General features: G+C 42.8%; 1 long non-coding RNA gene across 1 annotated transcript in view; it reads left to right on the top strand.

The window, feature by feature from the left end:
* Window positions 1-239: 239 nt before the first annotated feature.
* LOC126471492 (uncharacterized) overlaps window positions 240-11,366 on the top strand; it is a 181,558-nt gene continuing 170,431 nt past the window's right edge. The window contains exon 1 of the long non-coding RNA XR_007586310.1: window positions 240-412. This is a non-coding gene — a long non-coding RNA (uncharacterized LOC126471492). The remainder of the gene's footprint in view (window positions 413-11,366) is intronic.

Genomic DNA, 11,366 nt, shown 5'->3' with positions numbered 1-11,366 from the left:
GGAGTTCGTTTACTATCTTCAGTTATTTTTAGTGGCATTTTCTGTTGTTTTAAGACTGTGTCCACGTTTTGCGTACAGGACCCCAAAATGAATGATTCCACAGCTAAAGATGGAGTGCATATAGGGAAAGTATGCAAGTAATAAGGAGAGCAACGCACTCGTCTTGTCGCTAGTCCGCTTCGTATGAGAAGAGGAGCGTGCTCAGAGTTTGACAGAGCGTGTTTGTGTTGTGTTGCAGAGGGGAGAGCCAACCAATGCTACGTGTGTGTGTCGCGGGAGTGGGAGACAGCTGCGTACGTCCGCTCCCGGCACAACACAAGCATCGAGCTCTGCGACAACTTCAGGGTTGGCGACAGCCGCTTCATCCGCAACTGCCAGCCGCCGTTCTTAGGATGCCTTACAACAATCAACGGTAATAACTACGGCACGTCTCTCTGCGTTCTACCCAATTTCCTTTCCTTATTTTTATTTATTTATCTATTTTACCTGTACTTTTACTTCTGATAATGTTGCCACTAGTAGTGATATTAGTAATAAAAATAATAACAATAATAATAATAATAAAGTGGTATATATATAAAAAAAATTATGGGTGAACAAAATAGATGCTTTCTTATATAGCTAGTTCTGGGGAAAGAAAATTTAAGGAGACTGCTGAATGATGGAAGGGGGCGGGAAGGATTTGGGTTTTGATGGGAACGGCCGTTTCTGCCGTGTTGTTTACACAAGAGGAGACATGAGGGACAGTGTATGTTGATAAGACGGTAGAGAAGATAGAGGGTATGCGTATCTCTGCGCTTTTCAAAATGGTTCAAATGGCTCTGAGCACTATGGGATTTAACATCTGAGGTCGTCAGTCCCCTAGAACTTAGAACTACTTAAACCTAACAAACCTAAGGACATCACACACATCCATGCCCGAGGCAGGATTCGAATCTGCGACCGTAGCGGTCGCGCGGTTCCAGACTGAAGTCTGCGCTTTTATGCACGCAGCCCGGATAGCTGTGCATCTGATGGTGGAAACTGGTAAAAGACTCAAATATCATGGATATATCGAATACAGGCATTCACTACAAATTCCAGGCGCCGTCAACTTCCCTGGGAAGTGCATGCAGGATCACTGTCATCAGTAATTGGAAGTATAAGTGTTTGTACAAGTTTCGTTTTTCAGGTCAAGAGGGAGGAGCTTTCTATTTTTTTCTAGGGCATGGAGAGATGCTGATGCGTTCCTGCACGTTGTAGTTACGTTCTCAGTCCAATTAAGATTTCCGTTTATTATTACTCCTAGACTCTTTGCTGGGGGAGAGAAGTTGATATTTGTCCCACTTAGGATTAAAGATGGTAGGGATTCCCGATATTTTGGCCTAATGAGCCTATAATGACCAACCAGTACTGCTTGGGTGCCCATTTTGTCCATTTTGATGGTGCACACATGTCGGTATTTAGATTCCCGATAGCTGTCTTCAGGTTTATTGGTTATGCACTTAGATACAACTGGAAGCTATCAACGTACCTGTGGTATTTGCAGTTGGACAAAACTGATGACACATCATTGACATACAATGAAAAGAGTAGAGGACCTAATATACCGGAGTTTTGGGGACTACTGATACTACCCACCTCCACTGTGACTTGACGGTGCCGGACGTGACGCATTGCTGGCGAGACGTCAGGTATGAGCGAAACCATTGCACTGCACTTGGCGAGAAATTTAGGCAAGTAACACGTCGGAGTCGACAGTGTCAAAGGCTTTGCTTAAGTCTAAGAAGCACATGACAGTCGCCTCCTGTCCATCCACGGAAAGCTTCAGGTCGTTTGTTACATTAATTTATATACTCAGAAAACAAGGAGTACATTAACTTCACTGCGTCATTGCATTCACTTACTTTACATAACAGTAAACGATTTTCGACTATCATATAGATTAGACATGAGTCTCTGGATGTCGAGACTCATGATAAATAGTCGAGGATCGCAGGTCCAGCTCACCGGTGAACTAGAGGAGATGGAAGACGTGCATTTTTCATCTATTTTGGGTCAACCACCTGCGACAGGAAAGTTCTGAAGATAAGATAAGAAGACGGATCACGCTAGGGCGCGTGGATCTGAAGAAATTGCCGAGATCTGTCAAATCAGAGCGATAATGAACATACCAAAGAACCTGCTTGTTGGAACACTCACGTTCTCGGTCTTCTGTTACGGTTACGAGAAGTTGGACCCATAAGACCGGAGACAAGCAGCGTATTGATGCATCCAGGCTTCGATTATGGCGCAGCACGCTGCGCATAAAATGGACAGAAATAATAACTGATGTCTTCATTACTGAGTAACTCAGTGTATCCAGGTTCCGTAATTCTCGTGTCGACCTAAAAATTCTCCAATTCTTTGGAAGACAAGTTGGAGAAAATCTAGAAAAAATAATCGTGGAAGGAAAGACCGAGGGCACGAGACCATGAGGGAAGAGCAGCGAACAGGTGTCGTACCAACAATCACGAAGGTGCCCGCAAGGGTATCAGACGGATGCCATATTCCTTGACTTCCGGAAAGCGTTTGACTCGGTGCCCCACTGCAGACTCCTAACTAAGGTACGAGCATATGAGACTGGTTCCCAAATATGTGACTGACTCGAAGAGTTCTTAAGTAATAGAACCCAGTACGTTGTCCTCGATGGTGAGTGTTCATCGGACTTGAGGGTATCACCTGGAGTGCCCCATGGAAGTGTGGTAGGTCCGCTGTTGTTTTCTATCTACATAAATGATCTTTTGAATAGGGTGGATAGCAATGTGCGGCTGTTTGCTGATGATGCTCTGGTGTACGGAAAGGTGTCGCCGTTGAGTGACTGTCGGAGGATGCAAGATGACTTGGACAGGATTTGTGATTGGCGTAAAGAATGCCAGCTAACTCTGAATATAGATAAATGTAAATTAATGCAGATGAATAGGAAAAAGAATCCCGTAATCTTTGAATACTCCATTAGTAATGTAGGAAGTGGGACAAGCATGTAATGGCAGTTGTGAGGAAGGCGGATAGTCGTCTTCGGTTCATTGGTAGAATTTTGGGAAGATGTGGTTCATCTGTAAAGGAGACCGCTTACAAAACACTAATACGACCTATTCTTGAGTACTGCTCAAGCGTTTGGGATCCCTATCAGGTCGGATTGAGGGAGGACATAAAAGCAATTCAGAGGCGAGCTGCTAGATTTGTTACTGGTAGGTTTCATCATCACGCGAGTGTTACGGAAATGCTTCAGGAACTCGAGTGGGAGTCTCTAGAGGAAAGGAGGCGTTCTTTTCGTGAATCGCTAATGAGGAAATTAGAGCGCCAGCATTTGAGGCTGACTGCAGTACAATTATACTGCCGCCAACTTCTATTTCGCGGAAAGACCACAAAGATAAGATAAGAGAGATTAGGGCTCGTACGGAGGCGTATAGGCAGTCATTTTTCCCTCGTTCTGTTTGGGAGTGGAACAGGGAGAGAAGATGCTAGTTGTGGTACGAGGTACCCTCCGCCGCGCACCGTATGGTAGATTGCGGAGTCTGTATGTAGATGTAGATGTAGAAGATTTTACGCTCTAATGCTACCAAAAAAAGATCAACATTAATAGTTTCCTGTGATCTCATGTGATTTGACACCGTGGGAAGTTTGAAATTTAGTTTAACATTTTGGCATAAATGTGACTATCAAGAATTGCACGCCAGTGTGTAGCCTCGTCTGCGACCAAATACTGACGACCGCAGGTCATCGTCTGACTTGGTGTCAACCGCCTCCATAAGCAAGGTTGTTAAACCGCTGCAGTCCCAGAAATCCAGTGTGAATCCTACTAGTGGAAGTAATTTTCGTGACCAGGAGGCGCCATTACAGTTCCTATTCACCTGACTGGATGCAGGTCCCGGTATTCAGTCCCAAACCTCCCATCAGCATATCGCAAAAGGTACGGTGTGTGAAGTTGTTGATGGTGATCCATCCGTCGAAACATGGGGTTCATGTCGGTGCCCGCTGTGGCATTTCAAAAGAGTTGCCTCCCTGTACCGTCTTTAGCCTCTTTATTTGTAAAGGTCTGTCTTGATCATATCAACTGTTTAATCTCCTCCCTTCCTGTAATTGTAAATATATACAGGGTGTTTCAAAAATGACCGGTATATTTGAAACGGCAATAAAAACTAAACGAGCAGCGATAGAAATACACCGTGTGTTGCAATATGCTTGGGACAACAGTACATTTTCAGGCAGACAAACTTTCGAAATTACAGTAGTTACAATTTTCAACAACAGATGGCGCTGCGGTCTGGGAAACTCTATAGTACGATATTTTCCACATATACACCATGCGTAGCAATAATATGGCGTAGTCTCTGAATGAAATTACCAAAACCTTTGACAACATGTCTGGCGGAATGGCTTCACATGCAGATGAGATGTACTGCTTCAGCTGTTCAATTGTTTCTGGATTCTGGCGGTACACCTGGTCTTTCAAGTGTCCCCACAGAAAGAAGTCACAGGGGTTCATGTCTGGCGAATAGGGAGGCCAATCCACGCCGCCTCCTGTATGTTTCGGATAGCCCAAAGCAATCACACGATCATCGAAATATTCATTCAGGAAATTAAAGACGTCGGCCGTGCGATGTGGCCGGGCACCATCTTGCATAAACCACGAGGTGTTCACAGTGTCGTCTAAGGCAGTTTGTACCGCCACAAATTCACGAAGAATGTCCAGATAGCGTGATGCAGTAATCGTTTCGGATCTGAAAAATGGGCCAATGATTCCTTTGGAAGAAATGGCGGCCCAGACCAGTACTTTTTGAGGATGCAGGGACGATGGGACTGCAACATGGGGCTTTTCGGTTCCCCATATGCGCCAGTTCTGTTTATTGACGAAGCCGTCCAGGTAAAAATAAGCTTCGTCAGTAAACCAAATGCTGCCCACATGCATATCGCCGTCATCAATCCTGTGCACTATATCGTTAGCGAATGTCTCTCGTGCAGCAATGGTAGCGGCGCTGAGGGGTTGCCGCGTTTGAATTTTGTATGGATAGAGGTGTAAACTCTGGTGTATGAGACGATACGTGGACGTTGGCGTCATTTGGACCGCAGCTGCAACACGGCGAACGGAAACCCGAGGCCGCTGTTGGATCACCTGCTGCACTAGCTGCGCGTTGCCCTCTGTGGTTGCCGTACGCGGTCGCCCTACCTTTCCAGCACGTTCATCCGTCACGTTCCCAGTCCGTTGAAATTTTTCAAACAGATCTTTTATTGTACCGCTTTTCGGTCCTTTGGTTACATTCAACGTCCGTTGAAAACTTCGTCTTGTTGCAACAACACTGTGTTCTAGGCGGTGGAATTCCAACACCAGAAAAATCCTCTGTTCTAAGGAATAAACCATGTTGTCTACAGCACACTTGCACGTTGTGAACAGCACACGCTTACAGCAGAAAGACGACATACAGAATGGCGCACCCACAGACTGCGTTGTCTTCTATATCTTTCACATCACTTGCAGCGCCATCTGTTGTTGAAAATTGTAACTACTGTAATTTCGAAAGTTTGTCCGCCTGAAAATGTACTGTTGTCCCAAGCATATTGCAACAAACGGTGTATTTCTATCGCTACTCGTTTAGTTTTTATTGCCGTTTCAAATATACCGGTCATTTTTGAAACACCCTGTATAATCACCTGTAGCAGCACCAAAAATAGGACACTAAATAAGCAGTAATCATAGACAAGCACAAGATACAGATGCTAACATACTACTCTTGACGAAAAAAGGGAGACTTTCTTATGCTATTGTTGTATCTAGTATGCAGTGTTAATTAGTGCTGTGCCAACATTGTTGTGTCACAAATCACAATGGAGCAATAGCTCTACATCAAGTGTTCCAGATGTCCTACAGAATGTTTTTAAGAATAGAAGAGAAAAGTGTGTGCAAAGGCTCCCCCGCACAACTGGGCGCCTGCCCTGGTTTGACTGAAATGCGAAACGCGGGCAATTTTTTTCTGGAAAAAATTATCACGGGTTACGAGACTTGCTATTATCAAGACACACCTACCACGAAATGACAAACTGCAGAAATTCACGTGAAGAGTCAAGTTCTGACGACATAATCGAGCCGGCCGAAGTGGCCGAGCGCTTCTAGGCGCTTCAGTCTGGAACCGCACGACCGCTACGGTCGCAGATTCGAATCCTGCCTCGGGCATGGATGTGTGTGATGTCCTTAGGTTAGTTAGGTTTAACAAGTTCTAAGGTCTAGGGGACTGATGGCCTCAGAAGTTAAGTCACATAGTGCTCAGAGCCATTTGAACCATTTTTGAACATAAACGACATTCAAGCCAAAGTGACGCCCGAATTTAACAACATTCCAAATAAAGACATTTCTAACAGCTCCACGTGATTGTTTGAACGTTCTATGTTTTGTACTCTAGTAGGGGGAGACTATGTAGGACACCTGAAGCAATAAAATCGCCGTATTAACTTCTATCCATTTTTTATTAATCCAGTTTCGGTACTTTTTGGACTGTCGTGGTAGGTTCGCGTGGTGTACCACTGCATTTGGTGTTGCAGAGATTCACTCCAAGCTGCAGTTCATAAAAAAAAACCTAGCGACTAACTTTACAACTTAACTTGGTAGGCTATTGGCGTCTGTCGTAGCTAACTTATATTACAGATTAACACTTAACGCTCTCACTTTCCACCTCGATTAGCTGATAACACTCCCTAGCACAGTAATAATTAATCGGGTACCTATTTCAGACCTGACTTATTAGTGAATCACCGCAGGTGAATGTTCCACCACAGCTACCGCAGCTCTTCATAATCGTCCTTTTGCAGCTGAGTTAGTGCTCTGTTTATAGTGAGATCTTCATCCGTAAAATATTAAACATGAATGAAAACATTTCAAGGGGGATTTGCGGGACTGAGGGTAAATGGTAGCTCCTGATAGAGGAGACATATTGGCCTTCTCAGTAGCGGGACCCCTACTCTGAAATAATGTCCTGCATTATATTAGATAACTGAATAACGTCTCCAGTTTCAGAATACAGTTAATGACACACCTAATAAACCAACAATAATGATTTCCATCGTCCCTGTACGCACTCGTTACCCTTATATATCCTTCTTTCCAACCAGATCTTTCTCCTTTCTCAGTGCCGGCCGGGGTGGCCGAGCGGTTCTAGGCGCTTCAGTCTGGAACCGCGCGACCCCTACGGTCGCAGGTTCGAATCCTGCCTCGGGCATGGATGTGTGTGATGTCCTTAGGTTAGTTAGGTTTAACAAGTTCTAAGTTCTAGGGGACTGATGACCTAAGAGTTAAGTCCCGTAGTGCTCAGAACCATTTGAACCATTTTTTTTCCTTTCTCAGTATTCTTATCTTATGCATCCTCCTTAAATTTCCTTTCCCCAGAACTCGCTGTATCAGAAAATATCTATTTTGTACACATATAAATTCTTTTTATGTCTGCCATTATCGATATTGTTATCATTATCATTATTGTTATTATTATTATTATTATTATTATCACTGTTAGTGGCAGCAACAACAGTAACAGAAGTACTGTCAGTGTTAACTTTATTACTTCATTGTCAGTATTATTTACACAGATTGTCTCTATAGAAACGTAAATCATTTTAGTGCTACTTGTCATATTCAAATTATTATTTGTTAGGTAACTGTGATATAAAAAAGTTATTGTATGTATGAAATCCTAGTCCAATGTAAGAAGCGCCTGATGGCGCTAATCAGATCAGGTTAAATAAATATATAAATAAAATTATTCACCATTTCCTGTAGCTGCAGAATGTAGCTACCTTTGCGATTAGGATGTTGTCCATTGTAAGTACAAGCAGTAGACTGAAACTCTTTTGCTTCACATACATTTGTTTCTTAATGTCGTAATGATTGATATTTTGAGTTACCTCAGGAGTATAGTATACTTTAATCCAAAATCGAGCGATCCGGGCTATAACACAGACTCTGCGATTGGGCCCAGAGGACCACAGGAAGCGAAGAGCCGCCGTGTCAACCTCTGCCATATAGCATCATCTGCATGCGGTATGCAGGTGCATATTACGTGTAGCGTAGTGATTATGCCAACTATTACTATTGTATAAATATTTCACCTTCCATAACTTGTTTAATAATTTCGCTCAATTTATATCATGTTAATAATAGAGTCCATAAAGGCTTGACCTAAGATTAATACAGAATCACACCTACCATAAGGCTATAAGATTCAATTATGAATAAGTAGTGTAGCTATGTAACTAAATCTTTTTTTCATTTTGGGGACAGGCTCGCATGTTGCCAAGGTTGTTTCGACCACGCTGCAGAAGCTTGGCTGGGAAGGCTTGACACATCTTCCATATAGTACTCATATCTCCCCACGTGATTGCTATATTTTTGGACTTGTAAAGAAAGACATTCGTGGCCTTCAGTTTGCCTCGGTCGAAGAGATGCACGCCTGGGTACAAACGTAGTTCCGTAGACAACTGCGAACATTTCTCCATGAAGGCACTGACCGTCTTGTCTCACAGTGAGATAAGTAAATTAACAGTTGCGGCGATTACTTTTGAAATAAGTTTACTTATTTTTTTTTCCATCTACCGCGTTTCCATGTGACTGCTCCTTATACAGGGTTAACAAAATACCTTTTTTCAAATTTTGAGGACACGTTCCTTACACCATTCCAAAAAAAAAAAAAATCCGGTAAACGATGGCTCTAGAATGCATACCTTAAGAGCCATGAGCACTTTTTCATCTTCGATACTGTGAAACACATCTCTTTTACCGCACGCTCCTTGCTATCCGATTTTGAGAGGAGGCAGTATAAACGAAAACAAGAAAAAATGGCGTGTAAACGCGGTCTCTAAAACTCATGTCTTAGGAGCTATGAGCACTTGATCATCTTCACTGCTGTGAAACACACCTCTTTTACAGACCAAGTGTTGATACCTCTTAAGTTATGCGTTTTAGAGCTCATATTTGCTGGACTTTCTTTCTTGTTTCGTTCCGTACTACCTCCTCCCAAAATAAGGAAATCAAGGAGCGTGCGGTTTAACAGAAGATGAAAAAATGCTCTTGGCTCTTAAGGTACGCATTTTGGAACCAATATTTAGCGGACATTTTATTCTTGTCTTGGTGTAAGAAGCCTGTGCTCAAAGTGTGTAAAGGAAATTTAGTGACTCCCTGTATAAGCACGGCACACTATGTAGGTACATGCATTTGCATAGTGTAGCCGCAAACAGGTATACAGTTTACTCTATTTTGCCTTGTTACTAATAGGTTTTCACTGTTACAGTATACCATACTTTTATGAATCCCACTCCAAATCGCGTATTTGTCTTACAAGGGGAGGCCGCCAATTGTGAAATTCAGATTCGATTCATACTGCGCATAATAAAAGCTCATGGCCAGAGGTGTAATGTGGCAAAGCTCCAAGATGCACTTCTCAGCCGTTGTCGAGAAAATCGACAGTTAAAAGAAACCGTTGCGGTGAAATACTCCCTACGATTAATAACTTTCTACGGCGTCGTGGCGCAGCGGTAAGCGCTCGGGTTTGTAATCCGAAGGTCGCCGGATCGAATCTGGCGCCATGCAACTTTTTTTTTTTAGTATTTGTTTTTTGTAATTCAAATATATATATAATTCCCGGCAATCAGTTGCAACAATTATCCATATAATAAGTTGTTGAAAGTCGTTTGTCGTGGAAAAACTGGCGACTTCGAACATCATTATGTTTTCCGCAAACAAAGTTGTATTTCACAAATGTTATTAATTGTCTTCATAATGTTAACCACGTATAGTTAACGGAAGACGTAGAGACGATATTCCGAAACGAATACGCATAGCGTAAGTCAAACGTTCGAATTAGAATAGAGACCCCACGAACACAAATTTGCTGTGGCAGGTATGAAATATAAAGTCCGTTACCCGCTCGTTACACTTGAAATACAGATGTTGAATGGGCCGAAACGAGCCGCCGCATAACAGCGTAGTTGCCTGCTAACTTCGAAAGAAGGTAGATGCGGTCCCTAGCGCAACTTATAACATCGTCGAAAATCAGTGTGGACGGGAGAGCTTTGGTACACCCTGTTAAAAAAACGGAAAAATGGAGGCGGTACAATTGGAGAGCGATCCGCCTTCACCAACATGCATAAGCAATTCATTAATAGTATATATATTACAAAAAACTAATAATAAAAAAATTGCATGGCGCGAGACTCGATCCGGCGACCTTCAGATTACGAACCCGAGCGCTTACCGCTGCGCCACGACGCTGTAGAAAACCCTTAATCGTAGAAAGTATTTCACCGCAACGGTTTCTTTTAACTGTCGATTTTCTCGACAGCGGCTGGGAAGTGCATCTTGGTGCTTTGCCACATTATACCTCTGGCCATGAGCATCTATTATGCGCAGTGTGAATCGAATCTGAATTTCACAATTGGCGGCCTCCCCTTGTTAGCTGGACGAAGTGTGTGGAGCATCATAGGTAGCCATGTTAACCTCATGCGTTACAAACAATATTTCTACCCTATGTGGATAGTTCTTTTACCATATATTTCAGTTTCAATCCGCTTAACTATAAGTGTTCTGTTATACGTTTATATCCGACCGCATGCAAGTGACATATTTACACCACAGCATCTGAGAGTTTTATATGACCAACACAAGAAGAATACAGTCCTCCTCCTAAGGTTATTATAGGCTAATAGGTTTTACACACTGCTGAACAACACTATGTACCTAGAATATAGGCTATTTGGCCTTCTGACAATTATTACAATTTTTTTTGCAGTTGAGACACTACGTATAGTTGACGTCTTGATAGTTGTAGTACTATACTGATCACACGTACACAATGGCTGCTCGGAAATTTCCACTACAGACTTCTAGGATTTGTAGAGGGAAATGAGTACATAATATTTTGAATCGCAGCCCACGTCCGGAAATGCACCATTTCCGTTCTACTACGGTTTCGGTCCAGATGTTTAAAGCATCCAGTTCTGCTTCGGGAACTGAGCTAGGCGTGACGCAGTACAATTAGTAGATAACAATTCGATAGGAAACATAACAAAACATCCACTTATCATTTAAGCAAATTTGTTTGTATTAACACTTAAATACAGCATGTTTACATTATTCGAAAACAAAAAAGAATCCAGCATATTATAGGTACATAAAAGTACTGATCCATTACAACAGCGGTTCGATGTGGAGACCACCGACGTTGTTACAGACATTGAACCTGAAGTGTTGGTAGAAGAGCCAACACCGTGTTGCTAGAGTAGGCCGAAATGCACGCTTTTAGCTCACGCAGACTGGCGTGAGGTCTGGAACATTTAAGGGAATTTTTAGTAGCAAATAAAGTACGTAG

The sequence above is a fragment of the Schistocerca serialis genome, chromosome 3 (genome assembly GCF_023864345.2).
Source record: "Schistocerca serialis cubense isolate TAMUIC-IGC-003099 chromosome 3, iqSchSeri2.2, whole genome shotgun sequence".
NCBI classification, from domain to species: Eukaryota; Metazoa; Arthropoda; class Insecta; order Orthoptera; family Acrididae; genus Schistocerca; species Schistocerca serialis.
Note: the sequence above shows the minus strand (reverse complement) of the source record. Positions and strands in the feature narration are given on the sequence as shown.